The sequence below is a fragment of the Pleurodeles waltl genome, chromosome 2_2 (genome assembly GCF_031143425.1).
Source record: "Pleurodeles waltl isolate 20211129_DDA chromosome 2_2, aPleWal1.hap1.20221129, whole genome shotgun sequence".
NCBI classification, from domain to species: domain Eukaryota; kingdom Metazoa; phylum Chordata; class Amphibia; order Caudata; family Salamandridae; genus Pleurodeles; species Pleurodeles waltl.
This window is the reverse complement of record NC_090439.1, coordinates 467,863,411-467,886,946: the sequence shown is the minus strand read 5'-3', so window position 1 is coordinate 467,886,946 and position 23,536 is coordinate 467,863,411. Positions and strand designations below refer to the sequence as shown.

General features: G+C 38.9%; 1 protein-coding gene across 7 annotated transcripts in view; it reads right to left on the bottom strand.

Moving 5' to 3' along the window:
• DLGAP1 (DLG associated protein 1) overlaps positions 1-23,536 on the bottom strand; it is a 2,415,981-nt gene that overhangs the window by 1,662,016 nt on the left and 730,429 nt on the right. For all 7 annotated transcript variants that reach the window (XM_069219941.1, XM_069219948.1, XM_069219940.1 and 4 more), the window contains one exon: positions 650-727. The gene's annotated coding sequence lies outside the window, so the exon portion shown is untranslated. The remainder of the gene's footprint in view (positions 1-649; positions 728-23,536) is intronic.

The window sequence follows — 23,536 nt, the reverse complement described above, 5'->3', positions numbered from 1 at the left end:
TCATTAGCTGACCTTATGTCAACTAATGAGGGAAGACAGCAGTCCCAACCCTCCTGGGACCTCCAAGGCAGAGCTGCAGGTAAGTGTATGTTATTTTTTTTTTAAATTAATGTTTGGTGCGTGTGTGAGTGTATGTTTGAATATTTGGTGATGAGTGTTGTGAATGGATGCATGTGTGCGCACGTGTGTGTATAAATGACTGGGTGAAAATTAGTGTGTATGTGTGCGTTTTTGTTCCGTCCACCCACCCCTCTTTCCTAGAATTACAGGCTGCCACTGGTGGCCAGGGATGTTTCACTCTTCCATAATTCATAGAAACGCTTTTCTAGGCTTCCTAATGGGGGAATGGGCTCTACCACACTACTTCCCTTGTGTGTGTGTGTGTAGATAAGAACATCTCAAACATTACATTTCCCAACAATTACGACGAAAACATTAAAAAAAAATAGTTTTACATTACTTTCACTTTAACAGATACTTTGTATTCATCTATTTTTTTTGTGTTTTTTTTTTTTTACAATTTTGCCTTTTTTTTATTTGTGTATCTAGGAATACAAATAGAAAAGCCGTGTTGAGGTGGAAAAATCTTCTCGCACCGAAACACGATCAAGATCTCTAGAATCAGAAGTGTTAACAGAAAATGACTTACTTCTAGATCTCTGGCACCTGTACTTTCGTTTCACATAGTTCCTGGATTCAGTAGTTGCTGAAACATGCTTCGCTTGTCCTATTAAAAAGACATATGTTGTTTAAGGTTTTGTAATGATAATCTATCCGACGTTAATTTATTAAACAGACAAAGGAGAACAGAAAAATAAAGTTATAAGTTGTTACAAATGAGCAGGGGTTACAGTATAATTAGACAAACAATATTCAAACTGAGTTTAGTGCGTGTGTTTGTGGGTATGTTTGTGCGTGGGCAAGCCCATAGTTGGGACAAAGCAACCACACGTTTATTTGTCGGAAAGAACCGGTAGCAAGCCAGTCGTGATGAACGAGCATTAATATATTTTCAGTAAGGTCACAGGGGATTCCAACAACATCTGATTCACCAAGAAAAACATTTTAACTGGGATGTGGGGGATTAATGCATCCTCTGAAGATGTCTGACAACAATGAGCCAAAAAGTGTATTTTATTGAATATTTCTGAGAAGTTGTTTTATAGTAAATTATTTTTATTTAACACCGGAAATCATTGGTGTAAGAAACAGTGACCAATAACAACAACCATTACACAGCGCACTAGATAACTGCTTTGCCCTTTGTGGGAATAGGAATGGTCTGGCCTGCCCTAATGAACGGGACCCGGATAGTTACCTGCTGTTTTTTTCCCTGTACGATGGGAATCCAGTTCTATAGAATGTGCGTTCCGAATTAGAGCTCATAATAGTTTCCAACATGTTATGTTCTGTCACAGTACTCAAAAGTACTGTATGTCTGCGGAAACAAATATATTTCTGTATCGGTCAAAATATACCAATGACAAATATTTGCATCCTAAGAGAGAACATTCCTTCACTCAGAATATTTAGCTCTTAGACAATCCAGAAGATCATTAAACTGCGCTCAAAGGATAAATATGTATGCAAAAGCCTCTTTGGAAGATTAAGGTACAGTAAACTGAAAACAGTCACTTTGGGACTTATCCCATGCATAATGTGTAATGGTATTATAAATTGACATTTATTTTTGTCTTGAGCAACTCTAAGCATAAGGTATAATGGACCAGACTGACAAATATATTGCGAGCCAATGTGGCTTACTCTTGTCATATTTTTACCTTACTATTGAATTTCTGGAGTAACCCTGGCTTACACATGATTTATCTCTGCAATTCAGTAGTAGACCGAGAGCAACGCAAACAGTAAGTCACTGAAAAACCTTTGTGAATCAGCCAGCAGATGCCTAATATATCTGAATGTTACAAGGCAACTAATACTGATGAAGGGGCAGGGAGTGAGTGAGGTTTTAAGTGGGACAAGCCCTACAACATATACATATGTTTCAAAGGTATGAATTTCCCAAACATTTCCAAGGTCCGGGAGTCACTCTTCTGTTTCATGTGCTGTACAAAACAGTGTTGTTGGCTATAAGGTTGTTGGTGGTGGTTTCTGTTATTTGTGGTTCTTTAAAATGCATGGGGGTCACATTGATCTGAAAACCTATGTTAATAAAATTCTTGGCCAAGTTGAATGAAGGGGGGAGGGGTGTAATTTACAAATATTTAGAAATAGACTTTGAGGAGAGGTCGTGGTTGACCGGTGGAATGCAGAGAAGTGCCAAAGCAAACCTCGAGGTTCCTGCTTAAGGTGAATTAACTTTTATTTGAGAAGAGAGTGGGTGTGGTTTTGGTTGAAATGTGTACTAGCAAAAAGAAATGCTTAGTTTTGCATGTATTGAGCCTAACATTACTGCCAATAGAAAGCATGGAGTGAAGATGTGCTTGTGGGATGCAATGCACCCTTTTTGGATTTTTGCAAATTCCTTTCCATAGTGACTGTAATTTACAAGACAGAAATATTTAAAATCGTATTGGACTCATACTGGTCCTGGTATAGCTAATAATACGACTAACACTGTTTTCAATGATATGAATGCTCCTTAAGCAGCCGTCCTCTACACATATTTGTCAGTCCTGGAGATGACCTGTGGACTATTAAGCCATTAATGTTTTAAACATTAATTATAAGTGAAAAAAACAGCAATCAATGACTTTTGAGGGGCCATAGTTGAATTTGTTGAAAGGAAAAATCCTGTTTCATCAAATTGTGTGTCTCTCACACGTTTCTCTAGAACTCTGAATATATATTGGTTTAAGTATTTTTTCACTTAGTATACAGTAGTCATAGTTTTTCGGTTATATAAGGGATCTGATGGCCATTCAGTGGCAAACAACCGTGATCCAGTCAGATATTCAACTTGGAGATGCAGATGGACAAAGATTCCTGGCTGTCTCATTTTCTGACCAAGATTATCCGCATTTCCATCTGAGATGATATGTGAGCTACTCTATGCCTCAGCATCAGCCTCAGCAAACAAAGGGTTGCTGAGGCTGTTGCTGATGTCATGTGATGTATTGACATCTCTTAATGGACATTAGTTACTTACAGCCACAGAAGACGAGCTGAAAATCTACTATATGGAGTGGTTTCAAGCTCGCCTCATCTGCCACTGTATGATTTTGGCACCTCACTGGACAACCACGTGAAGGGAGCTACAACTATGTGACACATGCTGGCACCTTGTGAGTTGGCAGGGAGATGGCAGATCTGTCTCTGTGTGGGCGTCATCAAATGTACTCCTAGGAGCTGCCTCAACTGCATGAATACCAGTCTCCCTTCTGAAGATGAGAATATTTAATTTGGGCCTCAGTGTTTATGAGTGTGTGATGCCTATTGAGAACACATGATAATAAGTAAAGATAACTATGCAAAATATGCCAACTTAAAAATTTGTGTGGTTTCGACACCTATATTAAATTATTGAAAAGGTATTATGCTGGAAAATGCAAAACTGACTGAGGCAACTACTATAAAATAAATATGTAACTGTTTTGCCAAAGGTGCAAAACATGATTTACAAGCACATAGAAACCCCAATATCTTAGCCCTCCACACCCTACACAATATGAAAATTATACAACACTCTAAATAATAAGCAGTCTGAAAAAGAAGCATAATAGACACATCCTAACTGATAGCTACAGGCCTGAAGACAGAAAACATTTTGTCCTTAACAACAGCCTGGGGGACGGGCAAAACATATAGGGAAACAATACAAATATACTTGCAAAACTTTCCAAACATGTGCTATCAATATATAGACCGAGCAAATCAGCCAATCAGGGGCCCTAATTTAGTTTGATGGATGGATACACTGCCACAAATGTGACAGAAATCCCATCTGCCTTATTATAAGGGTATTAGCATATGGTGCACTTGTAATAAGGTGGATGGGATATCTTGTCTGCCAAACTTTAAATCAGTTGCCTAATATTTAGAAATCGAAATCAGACTGCTGGACACTATCAAAATGTTGCATTTTGATTGGCTCCTATCTGGGCGATATGCACTAAGGTGATTCTTGGATAGTATCATAGACAAGCCTACTAATACTATAAACCCACATAACACTAGTGTTATACCTGACATTCTTGGTGTGGTCTTCTCTCAAACATTTGACATTCACTACTCCTGTTTTCTAAATTTGTTTTTGTTGGCATTAGGACTCTGGGGATTTACCACTGCCAACTAGTACTAAAGTGCTTGTTCTCTCTCTCTAAAACATAGTAAACGTAGTCCACACCTGATTGGGACATGTCATTTACTGATAAGGCCCTAGTATATGGTACTACATGTACCCAGGGCCTGTCAGTTAAATGCAACTAGTGGGCCTGCAACACTCATTGTGCCACCCATTAAGGTAGCCCTTTAAAACATATCTCAGGCCTGCCATTGCAGTCTGTGTGTGCAGTTTTAAAGCTGCCATTTCAACCTGGCAAAATAATCCTTTTGACAGACTTAAACCTTTCTTTTTATTACAGGTAATCCCCTGCGCATCTGTGGCCTAAGCTCTAAAGCAACTTTGTTGCACCCAGAATACAAATCGAGAGGCACATTTGACCTGCTGAACTGAGAGAACATTCTATGGCTGCTAGGACAGCTTTCTGCTACTGCAAATCTTATCTCAGCGGATATGGTCTCAGTGGAATTTATCCCACCCTCGCATCCCAGACTAAAAAGTAACCAAAGTGACCTGGACCTCGGCAGAGGTAGCAGAGCAAGTGCTTGGAGTAGGTGCAACTCTCAGGAGCTGGGGATACCTATAACCCCTGCAGCACACCCTGCTTATCCACATCTTCTATTAAGCCGACAGGGTGGCAGACGGTCTCAACCACCACTCAGTGCCTTCAATAAGCCTTCAAGGAATTCAAGGAATTCTCATGGTAGAATGCTCTCCCCATGTGGAGCTTGGCCTGGTACAGCACCCCGCCCTGCTCCAGAGCCCCACCATTCCCTAATGACTGGAGCTGGCTACCCAGCACCCTGAGCATAGGACCAGGGCAATAATGATGGGACAGGCCACGTACCAGCAACCAAGAGGACAAATCTAATTTTGCAATTTACTCCTGGAACATTAATGGGTTGCTGGACAAATTGGAGGACAAGTGCCTACTTAACTACCTAACGTAATTCCAGATAATAATGCTTTTAAGAGACCTGGATGGAATCTCCACCTATAAACTCAGGATTTGTGAGTTATCATGTTCCAGCAACAAGGAGGGCTCGTTTTGGGCGCCTGAGAGGCGGGCTCATCACATATCTCAGCTCAACAATGAAGAGGCACTACCACATGCCCCCCAGTCATGTGCAAAAATCTGTTGACAGTTTTTCTCTCTATGACACAAGGCTCCTCTACCCTCCATCTAGCCCTAATTAACATCTATATCCCACCGGGGAAAACCTGCAAACTAGAAGCTGTACGACTGTTGAAAGAACATATTGAAGAACTCTTTAATAAGGTTCCATGTCCCCAACTGATTCTAAGCAGTGATTTCAATGTGAACCTACTGGGATCTGAGCTCTCTGATTAAGCCACCACGGCGCAGAACTTCTTCTGGCAGATACCAGACCAAATTCCACCTGGAATATGCAAAGGGGTCAGGCTAGGGAAACAACTGATAAAAGAACTTGAAGCAATGGGCCTTTGATCTGCTATTGGCCGCTATAGTATGGATCAACCCGCTTCATTTAGTTTTTTTTTAACCAAAATGCAGAAACGATAATTAACATTACAATCTTATCTCTACCCCTGTTCGGCCGAATTTTGAAATTTCAGGTAGCAAGGCATATGAATAGCCTTAGCTCTGCAACACACACCCGCCCCATGATTAACATACCTGAGCCCATCTGGTATCAGGCTTTAAAGGGGACGACATGCAGCTCAGCTGCAGACTGGCTAAATTCTTGGACAAACTAGGATGCCATCTCCAAGAGACTGAACAAGCAAGACAAGTGCACAAAACCAGCCAGCAAGCAACTTTGTAACACTCCACAACTCAGCTGAATATTTTTAACTCAAAACCGATTTTACCATTGTGTTTTACGACCTTTTGTGTAATGCTTTTAATTGACTGAACACATTGACAAATAAATAAAAAATAAATACATGTAAGCCACCCCTAAGTTAGGCCCTAAAGGCTCATAGAGAAGGGGGCATTGTATTTACAAAATAGGACATATGTTCTTAGGTTTTTCATGTCCCAGTAGTGAAAAACTCCTAAATTCATTTTTCAGTATTGTAAGGCATGTCTCTCCCATTTAAAAACATTGAGTTGCCTGTCTTACATTTAATACTAACGGCTAACTTTTGATTGGGGGCATAAAAAATTATCATTTATAGACTCAAATGAATTGCAAATTTAAAATCCTCTTTAATGGTAAAGTTGGATTTTACAGTCACAATTCTGAAAATGCTCCTTTTAGAAATTTGGCATTTGCTTGTTCTAACCATTTGTCCTTTCCGCCAGTGTCCTAGGTGATAGACTGTGAACTGCTCTGCTGTTGGGCTTTGTGCATTCCTTCCGGACAGTGAGACAAAAGGGGACTAAGTGTTGGTAGGATGGGCCATCTTGCCAGGATGGCCAGAGACAGAGCAGTTTCTTGCCCCTCCTGCACTTCAAAGGGCTTACCTCCAGCATACACAAATTAACCTGACACTAGTGTCTTGTCACCCCAGACTTCTTGAAGCCTTGGCAGGGGAAGGAAGGGGAAATTTCCAGAACCAGTTGTGGGGGTATCATAGGGACTTCTCTAGGAGTCTAGGAGGAGTTTTCAGAAAAACTGCATTAGGTTAAAGGCTGGCACCAGGTTTAAATATTGGACACTCAGAACCACTGTTCAGTATACTCCTTGGCATGTGTAAGACTTCTGAAGGACTACCTGGACATCCTGATGACTGCCTTGCTGCTACCAGAGGACTTCCCTGCTGTTTGAATGCCTGCCTTGCTGCTTGAAGGAGAACTGGACCATCTCTGTAAACCCAGGACCACCAGAAGCGACTCAAAGGGCTAGTTGGCTGGCCTCCTTTTTGACCTACAGGGATATAACAAACTCCTAAGGCATTGAACCCTGTGCCTGGCCTCTGCTGGAGTGAGTAAAAATCATCCAAGTGGTGACCCCAGGTCATGCACCCTTGTAGGTGGTGTTAGAGGTGCTGCTCCTGCCTAACCCTAAAACTTATGACTTGGGAACATTTTCACCAAAAAGTGCCTGTAAAACCAATAGAAGACCAGGACCTACGTGCCAGCCGATCCTTCGAAGGTGCTTTGCCTGTTTGGCCTGACTTCAGATTAGCTCCCACTTTGTTCTTCTCTGCAGCAGAAAAGACTGTTCAGTGGCACCTCTCAGCGACATTAAGCAGCCTTGTGGAGTCCTCTTTGGCTACAGACTGCAGCTTTGTCCTGCTGGAGATTTTCAACTTCCAAAAAGTTCTCTAAGTTTGAAGGTAAAAATCTTCACGGGGCTCAAAGGCAACCATCTTCCTACTGATGAGGATGACCTCCTCAGCCTAGAAATCCAGCTTTTTCCACCCAGAAAATTTCCCTGCCATTGTCGAAACCTTCACCAAGACTTCATCGAGCAGCTCCCCGATGACTCCTCCTGGACATAGCTTGCTGTCTTGCCACAATGAACTCTACTTTCTCAGGAAATTTTCTTCAAAGGTTCACCTAAACCCGAAGGTGAGTTGAGACCGGGCCCAATCGCCCTCATGCATCCAACCCGTGCTCCATTACAGTTGGCCTTAACTTTTGACTTTGCCCTTCTTTTGCACTGCCATATACCCGCATTTGGCACTTTGACCTTTTAGGCGCTGGATTTCACTAAAAGCTTTACAAATTCATAAATCAGTTTCTACTGATTGGAAATAATTTGTTTTGTTGTCATGTTATTTATTATTTGTCTTCAATGAAAGTCTGACTGTTCTTGTGCCCAGCTACCACAGGGTTAAGCACATGTCGATTTAGTGACTTTTATGGTTAGCCCTGACAAAAATTCTGTTTGTCGAGTAGGGTTTGATCCCCCTCAACCAATAAGCAAGGGCCACATGTACAAAAATCAGGTTTTGCGACTCGCAAATTGCGAATCAGAACGACTCGCAATTTGTGAGTCGCAAAATCTGATGTACAACAGTGTCAATGACATTGTTTGCGATTCCCAATGGGGTCGAAATGGAGTTGCAAATGATCTACCTCATGAATATTCATAGGATAGGTCACAATTTGCAACCCCATTGGGAATAGCCACCCTCATAGGGCTGGAGACAGCAGACCACCATGTCTGTGACTTCTTTTAAATAAAGCAGTTTTTTTTTTTTTAAATGCAGTCTGTTTTCCTCAAAGGAAAATGAGATGCATTTCAAAATTAAAAATGAAAAGTTTTCTTTTCATTTTTTCAGAGCAGGCAGTGGTCCGTGGGACCACTGCCTCTGAAAAAATATTTTAGCTGCCATTCACAAAGGGGAAGGGGTCCTGTTACGCTCCTTCCTAATACCAAATCGCAAAACCCAAACTGCGATTCAGTAACAAGATACCGAATCACAGTTTGGGCTTTGTACATCCCAAATAGCATTTTTCAAGTCACAAAGCATTTTTCAAGTCGCAAACGGCCTGATTCGCCGTCTGCGACTTGAAAACTGCTTCGTACATCTGGCCCCAAATCTCTTACAGCTATTTTTTCATCCCCTCACAGCTAGCTGCGAAGATTGTAGTATTCTATTTGCGAAAAAGACTTTTCCCCAAGATAACAGAATGTGCCTGCACTAGGAGGCATGATGCTGGAGAACATAGCTTTAGAGTCCTTTATTTTCCTATACAAAGGCTTAAAATGGACATGAAAATGGTTTACACCTCTGCTGCTACAAAGTGCTGAAATACATTGGCCCTATAAAGCATTTGGTTGCATGTGTTTGTATTACGAATGTAAAGTGTTTCCGGATTGGAAAAGTTTTCACTGCATTTTAAAACAATTGTCTAATTGTTCTGTGTGATTTACAATGTTATTTATTTTGAAATATTTTTCATTAAATGCCTTTAAATATAGTCATTTATAAGATATACAGAGGCAATAATTACCTATTTCAAATATGTTTTTTCATTTACTAATGATTAACTCTTGATAAAAAAGATTTTGACTTCAGTGCCCATTCTTGCAGAGAGATGGAACTACTGACTAAAAGAACTGGGAATAAAAAACAAATGTTCAGTCAGCAACAAATTTAGAGGGTCCCACTACCAAAGATATTTATTTAAAGTATGAGACTTGTCTGCAAATAGTCCCTTTCACCTCTAAAAATATACTTTCATGCATTTATATAGAATATTAAAAAGCGCCTTCTCTGTTTAACAAATTGTGACGAATTTAAAACTAAGGAGGTAGTCTGCAACAGAGAGGATGGATATTCGGAGGAATCAAATATACAAAAGGGTCTATTAGGCCTAGGTGGGAAACTCTTCCATTATTTATTTTTAGTACTTAAAATATATTTTCCATAAATTGTTAAAATCCTACTTTCTTTCACAAGAATCTAGTTTCATACTAACACCCTGATGATCATTTACTTCAGTCTGATTCATAGGAAAGGCTTAAGTTCAAAATCTCATTTAGCAGCAAAATTGCATTCAGGGGGTGCCTTGGCTTTGTCATGAATAAAGAAATGTAGCACTCTAGTTGTTCTTTAGAACTTTGTTATGAATCTAGAGTGCAACACAGGGAAATCAACTGCTGTTGCAAGTACATAATTAACTGACAAAATTAAACCTCTCATTTTATATATGTTTTCAAATATATCATCAATGTAAAATGCTATTAATATGTGCCTTATATTAAAACTGTGGTGAAGATGCAATAGAACGCAGGAAAATCAAATATCAAACTGCTGTTGCTGTTGGATGTTCATATTTTACACATTCAGACTTTTGTCTTACCTTGATGAGGAAAACATTTCTGAATTAATTGGGAATGTGTTCTCATTGTTGTTTCTAGGTCACTAACTACAATTTCCATGAGAAAATCATAAGAAAACTGTATTCTCTTAAAGATGATGCATCAAAACTCAGCAGAGGATTGGAATTTTTCATAGTGTGAAATCATCTCAGAAGTAACCGAAATTCCTAAAATTCGTATGATGCCACCAGTAAATGATTTATATGGTGACTAAAATCTGTCCTGACCCTTTTCATATTCACCTTTTTATGACCCTTAAAACCAGACATTCTCTACAGTGTATTTCATATATTGTGATGCTTTATGACCACAAGAATTCAAAAGAAACACTTCTTGTAGCCTTCCTCCTAAATAGTAATATAAAAACACACTTTCAAACTGTTGTATGAATTGCACCTCAAATGTCAAGAGTCTGATTTACAATTGTAATACTATCTATTGGTAGCATTTAAAAATAGTTATTGACCGGGGTGGAGTAGGGTCCTTGGTTTTGCCGCATGCCCTTTGGCTCAATCCTCATCAATAACTACTGAGACACACCCTCCCCTTTGGCTTCGGAAAACGTTTTGTCAGTATATACAAGATGGTCCAACCTTCTCAGAAACATAGGGCCATATCACAATTTCTGCGAGGTGCATCATGTATTCTTAGAAGAAGTGGTAGCAACACTTAAGATTTTAGACTCTGCCCTCAGCTAAAATTGAAGAGAGCTGGTAGAAGCAATATTTTCACATAAGAGGCAGGGCATTAAATTTCACATGGAACTTATCATTGTTGATGAAGAGAAAAGTCTTCTTCCTCTAATTCCCAAATGGCAAAGAAGTCTCGGGCAGGCAACATCAAAAAGTATTACAACCCAAATCCCACATACAGATATTGTGCAAGACCAAATCACTTTAATATTCAAGTGATTTATTAAGTCTGACTCATCATGATGTTGATCGTACCAGTCTTGGTGAGTGCTGATGTTGAACACCCACTAAGAAATATAATTGTGTTATTAAAGTCATTGGACTTGCATTGACGCTGGGGAAATTGAACAGTCATTTGTACTGACTACATGGAGCAAAATGTTTTTCTACACAGGTCCATATGGCATTTTTACACTGCCTAATATATGTTTTTCCAACTGGTCAGTTGTGCAAATGTTGATAAAAATTTTTACCACGCTTATGCAAAACTGATGAGGATTAGTTCAAAACTGGCCAACAGGGGCACTTTGTACTTTATCTGGTCCTTTGGATATATTTAAATATGTGCATCTGCATAGCACAGAACTGGCAATGAAGAAAGAGAGCCCTATAAAGTAATGTGAAGATACAATGAGGAGGAGGCAAGGTGAAGTGGGTGGACATAGCAAGATTCAATACAGAAGTGAGTTGCACACAGAGAAAAAGGGAGATGGAGGCTGGACACTGGAAGGTGCAATACATTCAGTCTTAGATGAGTATTGAGCAGGTGGCTGTCAAAGGCAGACACAGATCATTCAGTACACCTTAGAAGGGAGCAGGACAGTGGAGCAAAATATTAAGTGGCTGCAAGAGGAACCCGGTGGAGGTTTGGCAGAAGACATTCTTTGTTCGGGTGAGCAAAACCTCTACAGAATGTGGGACAAGAACAGTTAAAGAATGTCCCATCAAAGTACTCTCACATTGAGTGAGTGACAAACCAACCGCAGCCACAGTCCACAAATGGCCATGTAAAGCTGCTGCAACTGGGTCCAAAGAAGCAGAAAAATATGCTACAGGGCGATTTAAACCACCATGTACCTGTACAAGAACCGAAAGGGCACAAAAATCACGTTCATGACAAAACAACAAAAATGGTTTTGTGCAAAGAGGCATTCCCAAAGCTGAGACACTGCACAAACTCTCTCTCAGCTCAGTAAAAGCTTTCATAGAAGCTTCATTAAATGGCACAGGGTCAGAAAAATCTTTGTGGGCAAGTCTCTGCAATGGCTATGAAATAACTGAAAAATTGGGAATCCATTGGCGACAGAAACTCACCACTCCCAAGAACATCCTGACATCTCTTTGTGTAACTGGAGAATTCATTTGCAAAGTAGCTCTTTCTCTGTAAACTTTCCTCACACCTTTTCTATTTGGTGTCCCAAATATTTCACTTCTTTCTGAAAATACTGGAGTTTTGCTGGGGACATTTTATGTCCATTTCTGAAATGATTCTCTAAGGCAGTAGTATCTAACCTGCATGCTTCCTTTGTCTTCAAAGCAACTAAAATATCATCAATGTACTGAACTAATGCTCATTGGAATGGCATTTTCAATGATTCCAGATTCTTTTTCAACACCTGATTAAATATGGACGAAGACTCTGAAAAGCCTTGTGGGATTCTAAATCAGGAATATACACGATTGCGGAATTTAAAACAGAAAAGAAATGCACTATCCTCATGTAGAGGCACTGAGAAAAATTATTGTGATAAGTCCACCACCGTGAACTACTCTGCATCACATGGGATCAGAAACAAAATCACTGCTGGATTTGGTACCACTGGACAACATTTGACCACTATATCATTAATTTTCCTTAAATCTTGAACAACACTAAATTTCCCACTTTGTTTTTGCAGACCCAATATACGAGAGTTACTTGGGCTGCTCAGCACTTCTTTCAGAACTCCTTGCTTTAGAAAATCTGCAATTACAGGAGTAAGTGCTTCAATTACATCTGGTACCATATTATATTGAGGAGTTTTCAGAAAAAGTGCATTAGGTTTGACTGTGACTTTAACTGGCTTCTCTGATCAGACCAATGTCTTTCTCAGAAAGATTCCAAACGTTCAATGTAACTGTACCTTGTAAAATCAGTTGGCAAATCTTGTACTGTAAATGCAGGATAGAAACTAATCAATGGAAACTCCTCATTAACTGGATCGCATTCAATTGGCATAGATGGATCATCGTCATCATCACTATTCATCTGAGTAGCAATTCCATCATTTAGACAGGCAATCAAACCTTTTGTTTTGCACAACAGGTCTCTTCCCAATAAGGAAACTGGACTTGAGTCACAGACTACAAATTTGTGCAAACCTTTAAAATTGCCAATTTTAAGAGGAACTGGTTTAGTAATCGGGTTTGTCAGGAATTGATTTGCAACTCCTGCGATCTGCACTGTTTTCCCAGAAAGAGGCATATTAGGAACTTCTACAGTTCTTACTGTAGAACGTGTAGATCCTATATCAACTAGGAATGAAACCTGATGACCCATTGTTTTTTCGATTTACATAAGGACCCTTTTGATACACTTCTAATGAAGCTGCTAACACAAATCCTTCTTCATCCGAACTCTCACTCATCACATCATCATTCGATTCATCCTCACTATGAAGTGTTAATTGCTGTCTGATTACTTAGATTTAACTTTTGACCTGTGTTCTGCTGAGGAAAGATCATCTGCTACTGTGCCATTGGAGCTTGAGGTATCTGCACTTGTTGATTTGGTATCATTTGCTTTTGGGGCTGCATTTTCTGTGACTGAGGCACCTGAAAATGTGTCACATGTATCTGTTGCATCGGTTGAGGGCTTTGCATTTGCTGAGGAATCTGTATTTGTTTACTGTAATTTTAAACGTTTAAATTAGGACCCCTTATTCTTAGTCCTCTCAAATTTGTAAAAAGAATGTATTCATTCATCTGTCTAATAACACCTTCCTGTACCATCATTGGACACTTCCGTTTACAATGCCGATGGCCTCCACAAGTGTGACAAGGTAACATTCTTTTAATTGTCTGCATATCAGCTGGATTAACAATAATATTCAAATCAACACCACAGTTTCCATTTCTATTTTCCCCACGATCTCTACCTCTTGCCTATCCCTGATTTTGAATCATCTGAATGTTTCCCGGTTGTGGGATAGTTCCCAGCGTTCCTGATTGTGCTGCTTTAATCTGCATCACTATTGCCTTTTCCTTCAATTTCTTCTGCTTCATTTCAATCTCGTCACTACAGTATTTAGCAAACTGTAATACTTCGTCAACTGGTTTTGCTTGCCAGCTAATCAAATGACTCTGAAGCATGTCGCTAATTTCAGGTCTCAACCCTTAACAAATCTAAACACAAAATGAATCATGTGTTTGGGTTCAATTGTTTCTGTACCACTGTAATGTTTAAATTCTTGCAACAATCTCTTATAATACGCAGTTATTGATTCATTCGCTTCCTGTGCTGTTCTATTGATTCTCTGCCAATCAATACTTTTAGGAGAAATTGTTGTTTTCAAAAATTCAATCACTTTGTAATAGTATTTCAGCACATTAGGAGATGGTGCACCTGTAACTTGTGGATGCTCTCTTGTTGGCCAGTCAACACTCCTTTTGCATTCCACCCACGAATAAGCTGGAACCATTATTTCTAACAAAATATTCAAATCCTCCCACAGGCATTTTGCAAGCTTCACAAATCTATCTGTCCGCTGGTACCATTCCACTGGTTTCTCTCTCAGTCTTGGGTAGTCCATTGTAAATGACAAAATATCACTCCTGCTCCAAGGGACATGTACATAATTCCCTCCAGGAATTTCTCCCATTGGTAATATCTTTACTGGATTATCAGTCTGCTGTACATCAGCATTTGAATTCACACACTCCTTTTTCTTCAGATCTCTTTTCTTTACCCATCTGCCTTCCCATTTGTCTAAGGCTCCCCATATTTGGATATTCTGAATTAATTTCCTAATATGAATTCTCATTCCTGGTATTCTCATGTTCTCAATATCTTCTGAATCAAATTCTAAACTGTAACTTATTTTCAGTGGCTTTGATTTTTTAATTTGTACTTCTCATTTCTCTGCAAGTTCTGCTAATTTCTGGTGCACCAATCCTGCTCTGTTTGTAAACTTTTTGCACTTTAAGTGTAACTCATTTTCATTATATGAGTCAATCCTTTTTAACTCAAGTGTTAATTCTGTCATCTAATTTAATTCTAAATTAAGTCATGCCGGATTCAATGAATGTTCCTCCATAACATTTGATTTTGTTCCACTAATTTTTTTCCAGCCAGTCTGTTAACTGCTGAGCTGTCACACCTTGTAATGAAACATTATTATTTACATTGGGAGCACTCTGTGGAGTAATACATAGAGTCTCAGGAATCATCAGAAACAAATCTGAATTTAAATCTGACTTTCTAAGTCCTAGGATAATTTAAACGGTGACATGACTCCTTCAGTAGCATCAAGTCTCTCCATTTCTGCATTGAAATTCAAAATATTCTGTACACTACTCTCATTATTTCCCTGAGCAAACAATGATACAACAGGACCAATAGTAACATGTGTTGTTAATGCTTCTGGACTTGATTGAACATTCTGATTTAGCAAGTAAATTACTCCAGAGCTCTGACCTGAGAGCATTGAAGAATTCAACTGTGATATTGTGACAGGTGTATACCTCAGCATTGTCTGAACGTGCCCTGGAGCCATTGAACTAGGTGTAGACTCCATCTGAACCATCACTGGTTTCTGGTTTCTGATAAAACTGTGTAATCTGTGATGGGGGTAGCACTGGTACTGTCATGCTCAGTGCAGAACTTACAACAGGAATAGTAGGATAGACTACAGGTAGCTCGATAGGGGTCTTAGTTACAGTAATAGTAGGAACATTAGTTGCGACCTGTATTTGACTTGGTGTTACTACAACTGGTACTAGTGCACTTGGACCAGTACTAGTACCTAGACTTGCCTCTTGTGCTGCATATGATGGAGGACGACTTCTCAGTAACTGCATCATAAATTCATCATCATCTGAGTCATCATCATAAATCAACGATTTCCTAGTCTCACCTGACTTTGACTCATCTTCTTCAGAAAATGTCTTATTCTTTTCCTTTGTCTTTTGTCTGGCACTGCTCTCTTTGTCTTGTGTTATTGCAGGAAATGTTTTAATTCCCTGTAAAGTTTCAGTTCTCCAAAACCTTTGCTCAGTAGCCCACCTTGCCTCTAATAATGTTCACTCAACTTGTCTCATTCGCCTCTCAAATTTTAATTTCTCTTGTTGTCAGGCCACTAATTCCCAAATGGCAAAAGCTTCAAATTGTTTGAACTTGTACAGCACTCTCCCCAAATTTTCTAATATTCTCATATTAAAAGTTCCATAGGCAGGAAACGCTAAGCTCCCTTCCTTCTCTGTAATTTTACACCATTGTTTCAACCGAATACATGCTGCCGCACCTTTCTCTTCAATTACGATCTATGCAAGTTTACATTCTGGAGGGGCAATTTCTCCTACTCTAACTGGAATGAAAGCATCTCCCTTAAGCGCACGCTTTAATGCTTTGAAATTTTTATTTTTACTCTAATCATGAATAAAACTACAATTTAAATTCAAAACAGGAAGAAATTCAATCCCAAAATCCTTTTCGCTTGCTTGTCTCAACCAATAATGCTTCACAGATGTCCACCTATCAGTTCGCAACTCCTTCTCACCAAACAACCTATACCAGCGCGGGCCTAGTGCGTCACACTCACAGGCATAGTTGCTGACAAAGTCTTGCGGACAAAGTCTTGCGGACTTGCCTCCCTATTCACACGGAAACTAATGCAAAATATTGTGAGCACTTAAAGAAAAATCAACACACCACCAATCACTCCGGAAGCTTTACAAATATTTCGGTTGCAGCTTTTAGCTCTGACAACTAGTCATTCTATCTTTGATTTCTCTGATTCGCAAGTAAAATTCGAGCAGCTAATTTCTACCCTTGACTAAGATCAGATCCTTCTTGTGCGCTCAGAAATCACCAATATCGGTCAAACTAAAACTCCCTTTTACACACACTCTAGGAATACTATTTGTCAACCACATCTGATTGACCAAATAAACAGACAAGTTACAACAACAACAATCAAGTGTTTCCTACACATGTACAATACTCTGGAGTCTTTGACCATGCAGGGTCCAAATACCAACAACGTGGGCAATTTTTTTAGCACAAAGCGCCACTCTCAAAGTACAATGACTTCCCTACATACACACTTTGGAGTATGCACATTCCATAACAATCTACATTGGCGTATGCAAACTCTATTTCTCACAAAACATCACAATTCACCTGCGATTTGCTAAAGGACTGCAAGCGCAAACCCTATTCCAAACAGAAATTACACTAGGAACACTGGGAACATCTCCAAACAAGCATTGGCAGAACCAAATTTCAGCCAAACAAGCAGTGGCAAAACCAAATTTAAAAATTTCATCAAGCACTGGTAAAACCAAATCTCCCAGATCTTTCCAAATGACATAGAACTATTAAAAACAGGACATTTTTCTCCTATTGACATGTAACCATCCTCTGCTGCTACCAAATTGTGGGTGTGTCTAGCCTTATATTTCTTTTGATAAGTTATTTATAAGGTGATACATATAGGGTAACCATCAATTACCCTTAGAGGTCGATACAAATCTTTGGAGTCAGATAGGAGTGGGATACCATCCTAAAAGTCAACATCAATAAGGTCAAATCAATAAACATCAATTTCGATTTGGAGTCAGTAATTTATACATTCCATGACCCATGTGGCCATGAATCACCAAACACGTTTAATAAAGTTAAAACATGTATTGGCCTTTAGATTAACAATGCTAAGATCATGTAAATCAAACACAAGACCAAATGATAAAATTACAGAAACAATACAGGCTGACCAAATCTTCAAAGGAATCCTAATCTAAACAGAATATTTATCATTAAGCATTAAAGAACCACCATGCAGAATAATAACAATAGCAGATGAATAATAGAAACAGAATACATTTAGTTATCCCAGATGAATTATTTACAATCAAGTTCTATTAAACAGTCAAATTTAGAATTTGACGTCCTTAACTATCATTCTAATTCGATAAGCATGTTTGGGCTCCATGCAAAAAGAAAGGAAGACAAAAATGAATTAGAAAACATATGACCATGACACTAACCAAAAATAGAGGTTGGGTTTTCTAGAGAGAGAAAATATAAAAATCTGAAATAAAGACAAATGTACATTTGGTTATACCTCTCCTAAATGGAACAGCAAACAGCAACGTCTTAATCAGATGAGCATCTGGTCTTATTCATTGGACAATGGCATAATAGAAAGCAGTTCAGTATTGTTTGGCATTAATGCATCTGAACTATTAGAATCATAGACAGATAGCTAAGAAACAGGATCACATCATTTCACTAGCTTAGAAAAGGAAAATCTGCCCTTACATCACTGCAGTTTAACCTTATTTATTGAATCCCTAGAAAGCAACTAGCTACACTTCTATTGTTCAGACTACGGGGTGGTTTAGGTCAGAATCAATTAGCTTTTCTCCACATTTCAGAAGAAACTTTTCTTCATTTTCTGCGTTCATAATTGACTCATCTTCTCTCACTGCAGTCATCAGTTTCTGCAGTAGAATACAATTGTTGCAGGTTATACATGAGCACTGAAGACTATTGTTCCTTGGTACACATTATCTCATCCCAGGAAGACAGACAAAACTTACTACAAATGAACATAACGTTTCCACAGGGAGCAAGTCACACAGGATGCTTAGAGAAATGCTATTTTGCAGCTTTAACACTTTTAAAACATTGCCTCTGAAAATTACTAAAATGTGAGGCCTTTCTGAAACCAATGATAAAACATGAAGAATAAAACATTCCATGAGATTTAAACTATGAATCCTTTCAGTAGATATAAATATCCATCTTTCAGTACATTTAATTATGAATAAATAAAGTACATTTTCATTAGACAGTTATTTTCATAGTTATACACATTGTTTATGGTGTCCAACAAATTAGCTACACATTTCTATTTATTAATACACAATTTCAAGTAAACGTTTTATTTTATGTTATTTCATAGCATATTTTAATGTCACAATTTTTATTAATAATGTTTGCACTCCAACAATAGTCAGGTTCAGGCCTGACCAGAGGGAGGCCAGGTTGCACCTGTGCCACATCTGTGTTTGTCCTGTCACCGCCCCTTTTCCCCATTGGTCACATGAACACAGTTGTTGAATGTGCCAGGAGGCAAAATAGAAAAAAAGAGACACCCCACTTGCCATACATATTAACACATTAGTTTGTCCAACTGCTTTAGATTGAAAAACTGTGATTACACATACACCCATGCAAAGGCTAATTTAAACATTTTAAGCAAATGTGTGCACACACATATAGACACTTTCTACAATTTCAATCTGTAGGTGATCCCACTATTGTTACCTGTGGCCCAATGTGTGTCCCCAATAAAAATCTCTTTTAGAGATGCCACAGAAAATGTGGGGCTAGTATGAACAGATAGGCAGCTTTTAGCTTCCAGTTAAGCACTAGGATCTTGAAATATATCCCTGCAATAAGTGAAGTGTATTTAAGCACGCAAAGCAAAGATGCACCCACTGAATCATTCAAATCAGTGAAATACTGCACTAGTGTTTCCTCAATTTAGGTATCAAGGCATTGGGAATTACTCCTACATTTTCAAAGGGACATTTCAAATCAAGGAATCTTTGGTCCCCAGCTTAGCAATAGGTTTTGAGCTTTACATTCCTTATGTGACTTTTCCCAAACACTTCTGTCAGTAAACATATTATACATAGCCTTGTAGCAAATCTAAAACTTAGCCAAAGAATTATTGTGGGGAATGTGTTTTAAAATAAAACAATTGGTATATGCGCTAATCATTTCTTATCGACATGGCTGGTAAGACGGGGAGGGGCCTATCAGGAGTCACCTCTCACATACTCTTTAAGGGAAAGCAATAAATAAATGAATCCTCTCTTACAACTTGGTTGATGGAGCAGACATATTGGGACAAAATGATACTGCTCTCCCCACATATATAGGTACGGGAAAGGGTAGTACGATCAACTTTTTGATTCAATCTTCTGATTTGGTAAACATTCTGGGCATTTTTAAAGTACATCTGGTTCCATTTAGTGATCATAACCCTATTCACGTTTCTTTGATGGTCCTTTATCATTTGGAACCAACTGTGGCAAATAACTTTCCAATAGGGTATATGGTTAATGGTGGGGTCCGCTTAAAGTGGAGCAAAATTAATCCGCTACATTTTATAACAATCTTGTCAATACAATGTCTGATGATTTTGCGTGTTGTTTGTCAACGGACATGTCTTCTGGAGAGATTCTGGAGAGTTTCAATAATATTTGTGGTACTGTCACATGCAATTTAACTCTAGATAAACCAGTAAGGGAGCATTCGGTGAAATCTTGGTTTAGTCATGTACAATAGCGCTTAAGGCATTTGAAAAGGCCACTTCCCATATACCTCGCAATCCAGTACCTATAAGAAGGACTAGAGAATTATATAAGCAAAGCCTATGAAAAAGAAAACAAGAATTGAGCACCAAGGCCTGGGAGAACTTAGAAAAGGTGGCAGTACTAAGGGATAGTAGACTTTTCTGGGAGATTGTCAATCGAACCCTCTTCACTAATGACTTTTCCTCTGGAATTGAGTGCCTTATTAGCTCCCAGGATTGGACTGATCATTTTACAACTATTTTCAACCCCAAGGATGTTATAGCAACTCAAAGGAATACTTTAGGCCTTGCATCTCTTGTGGTTAGTGAAGAGTGGCCAGCTGACCTTGTTGATTATGTAGCAGTTGTTAATGCAATCCAGGGAGCAGCTAATGGCAAAGCTCCAGGTCCATGTGGATGGGTATTGATTTGTTTAAATATAATATCAACTCTTGGGCCCCATTGTTGACCGATCTCTTGAGGGCGGCTGTTAGAGAAAACCTAAAGGATTCATGGGAAGAGGTCATAATAGTTCAAGTTTTTAAGAAAGGAGATCGAAACATGCCCTCCTGTTATCGCCCAATTTCTCTGTTGAATTCTAAAGTAAAGATTCTGGGAAGGGTCATTTTTGGATAAACTAGAGACTTGGCTGAGTTATCATCCTTTGTTTCCCCTTTACAATATGGGTTTAGACCCAGTTTAGAGAAGGTAAAGGGGGCTTTAAACCTGACTTTTATTTCGGTTAAGTATGTCAAAGCCAGGAGCATTGCCCTTCATATGGCTTTTATGGGCCTCTCCTGTGCTTTTGACTTAGTGGATTGTGGAATATTATGGGACTTAATGGGGCAGACGGGAATTTATCCCACATTGGTGATGTTGGTACATTGCCTTCAAACGAATACATCTACCAAAGTGCGTTATACTCTTGCTGGACAATGTACTAAGACTATTGGGGTCTCGAGAAGCATAAGACAGGGTTGTATCATAGCCCCATTTCTGTTTTTATGATTTATCAATTCTTCAGGCATCTTTCTTGAATCTTATAGTAAATATTTACCATAAATTGGTGCACAAGCAGTACCGGTTCTCCATTATGTGGACAATGCCGTCCTCTTGGCATTAACTGAAAATGGTCTTCAAAATGTTTTAACTGACTTTAATGACTTTATGAGTAAATTAAATCTTAAGGTCAATCAGAAATCATTTGTCTTGGCCTGTGGTCCCAAATCAACTAAGACCAAAAATGTTTATATAGGAATATAGGAGGAACCCGAATTTTGAAAGTCCCTTTTTTTTAGCTATTTAGGTATTTTATTTGATGCTTGTGGCTCATGGGAGAGGCTAATTACACAAAAAGCATTACAAGTAGGGGCAGCCTGTGATATATTATTTAGATTTGCAATTGATTGGGCTATAAACCAAGTAAGGAGTTGATTTAATTGTACAAGAGTAAATGTTTTTCATTGGGTGTTTATGGATCAGGTGTTTGGGGCTGTGCTATGCCAGGCAAGTTACAAGTAATTGAAACAAGTTTTTCAGGCACCTCCTAACAATACCACAATGCACAGCGAGCTTTATTTCCCAATTTGAACTTGAAATTGACTAATTGGAAGATTTTGTGGGTATGGCTCCTCTGTTGCATTGGGCTAAAATATGGAATACTCCTTAGATAGGATTTTCCTGAAAAGTAAAACTGGATTGCTCGAATTTGGATTATTGTCATGTTATCCCGGGGCTGGCTTATGTAAAAAGTAATTTGTGTAGCCTCGGGATGAACCTATTTTTGACTCTCCTGAAGGGACACGTCCTCAAATTAAGAGAATTCTTTAAAAAATGTATCTGTCTTATAAAGACGAAGTTCGTATGGCAAGGTCCTTTAAGATGGTTTCTGTCCTAAATTATATGCAGCTCTCTAATAGTTTGGGTTTGAATGGGTACTTGACATGGCTAACCAATTCTCAACCTAGATTTTATCTCACAAGATTAAGGATGGATTTAATACATCATTTAGTTGATTTCCCAACAGCAGGCTCTAGAGTAGCCTTACTTTCACGTTGCCCATGCAATGGTGTCTCAATTCAATCAACCATACATTTAAGCTTTTTTATATACTGTACTCAGCACTCAGGGCTGATTTTCTTTGCCCCATTTTAAAGCACATGTACTTTGAATCTCATAAAGGTGGTTTAAGATATTTACAATCTGCTGCTACACTGGAAATAGGTTTTAACGTTGGGAGTTACATTAGGGCTTCTATTAAACTCAGGAAATCATATGGGAACTAGAGATGCATTTTTAAGGATGTTTAGTCAGTAATCTTTTTTATATTTTTGCATTTTATAAAAGGTATATTTATTGGTGTTAGTCATTTTTTAATGTGTGTTTTATGTTGTATTTTATGTGCTTTTGTAGTCTTAAGATGGACCGAATAAACTTTATGATGATGATAATGATGATGATGGTCCACACACTCCATTGTGGTTCAATAAATCATTGAAATAAGTTTTTGTTAATGTTGTTCACTGTCCCTTATACAAATGCCATGCACAAAAGCCTTCTTTTACCTGAGCATCATACACATTTTTTTTCTCATTGCACCTCTGTGCCTCAAAAAAGTGATGTTGGATGGTTACTACGTGGAAAACCTGAATAGCAAGGGTTCAAATCCATGCAGTGAAAAATAATTTGTAAGAGGTTGGGTTCTTGCTCAAGGGGGGTAAGCATCCACCTCAAGTAATAGTCACAGTCCTTGACAGGGTGTCCCACTAACATCACTAAATACACCTATGCTTAATCCTCTGGTAGCTTGGCACACAACAGTGAGGCTTATAGGAGCAGTGTGTAAAGTATTTAAATCTTTTTCTATAGCCATTAATTATAATCATGAAAGTCATAAATACAGAAATCGCACAAGAGATGGTTTTTAAAATGACATAGATCACAATATAGATGGCCTGCTTAGCATGGACACCTGTTGAACATAGCTGAATTCAGCAAAAATCCCTGAGCGGAAGCAATCCTTCACCATCAGCCTCTGCATGGGCCTTACCGGGGGCCAGGACTCCAAGCACTAGGCTCTTCTTGAAGCATGAGGCAAAAATATGTCTACACAGCAATGAGCAGGTGCATTAAAACACTGCTGGTTCCCACAGCACAGGGCCAAACCTTTGCTTGGTCCTCACCTGAGGCCAGGACTCCAAGTCCGAGACTCCTCATGTCACCAGGAGGTGGGAACATTTTTTGCAGCGCTGAGCAGGTGGATTTAATCCCCCA